Below are 1,543 nucleotides of genomic sequence, written 5' to 3'. Positions count from 1 at the left end.
TCTTAGTGAGAGAACTTAGGCGAGTACTCAACTGCAGCTAAGCCCCCAAGTGGGAGGATTGCTCTCCGCTCGGTAGGAAATTTTTCAAACTTAGGCGAGTGCTGGACTGCCGTTAAGCCTCTTAGCGAGAGAACTTAGGCGAGTGCTCGACTACAGCTAAGCCCCCGAGTGGGAGGATTGCTCTCCACTCAGTAGGAATTTTTCAAACTTAGGCGAGTGCTGGACTGCCGTTAAGCCTCTTAGTGAGAGAACTTAGACGAGTGCTCGACTGCAGCTAAGCCCCCGAGTGGGAGGATTGCTCTCCACTCGGTAGGATTTTTTCGAACTTAGGCGGAACGGATTCGCGACTAAGCCCACCCACTGGGGGATTTCAGGAGTAAATAAGAACAACACAATCAAATGAGAGAACTGTAAGCTCTTGTCTTCGATAAGCGAATTACAAAAGGTGTTGCTTATTACATTTTATTCGAACGAGTGTTTAAGTATAAAAGGGGTGGAGCAGCTCCGCGTTCCAAGCCCGTGGCTCGTCTTTCTGATGCTCGATACTGTAAAGATGGTATGCTCCGTTGTGGAGAACTTTGGTGACGATGAAGGGGCCTTCCCAAGTTGGAGCGAGCTTGTGTGGTTTCCGCTGATCCACTCGAAGAACCAAGTCTCCTTCTTGAAAGGCCCGACCCCTCACATTCCTGGCGTGGAATCGACGCAAATCTTGCTGATAAATGGTCGAGCGGATCAAGGACATCTCTCTTTCCTCCTCTAAGAGATCGACTGAATCTTGCCGAGCCTGCTCTGCTTCCGCCTCGGAGAAGAGTTCAGCTCGGGGTGCATTGTGGAGCAAGTCACTTGGCAGAACAGCTTCGGCTCCATAGACTAAGAAGAAAGGAGTTCTTCCAGTCGACCGATTAGGAGTTGTCCTTAAACCCCACAGAACTGATGGAAGTTCATCAAACCAAGCACCTGCTGCGTGTTTGAGATCACACATTAGTCGGGGTTTCAGTCCTTTGAGAATTAGGCCATTGGCTCTTTCTGCTTGTCCGTTCGACTGCGGGTGAGCAATAGAAGCATAGTCGACTCGAGTGCCCTGAGAGGCGCAGAAAGCTCTAAACTCGTCGGAATCGAAGTTTGATCCGTTGTCCGTGATGATGCTGTGTGGGACTCCATATCTGAATGTCAATTCTCTGATAAAACTGACAGCGGTGCTAGCGTCAAGGTTCTTGATAGGTTTAGCTTCGATCCATTTGGTAAACTTGTCGACTGCAACGAGCACGTGAGTGAAGCCGCTTTTGTCGGTTCTCAGCGGTCCAACCATATCCAGTCCCCAAACAGCGAAGGGCCAGAAGAGGGGGTGGTCTTCAGGGCTGACGCTGGCTTGTGAGACATATCGGAGTAAAATTGACAGCCTTCACATCTGTCGACTATATCTTTCGCCATCTCATTTTCTCGTGGCCAATAGAACCCAGCTCGGTATGCTTTAGCCACGATGGCCCGAGAGGACGCATGGTGACCATAGGTCCCTGAGTGGATGTCATTAAGGATCATTCGA

This window comes from Triticum dicoccoides, chromosome 2A, assembly GCF_002162155.2.
Source record: "Triticum dicoccoides isolate Atlit2015 ecotype Zavitan chromosome 2A, WEW_v2.0, whole genome shotgun sequence".
Lineage (NCBI taxonomy): Eukaryota > Viridiplantae > Streptophyta > Magnoliopsida > Poales > Poaceae > Triticum > Triticum dicoccoides.
The sequence above is the reverse complement of the archived record's forward strand: the minus strand, read 5'-3'. Positions refer to the sequence as shown.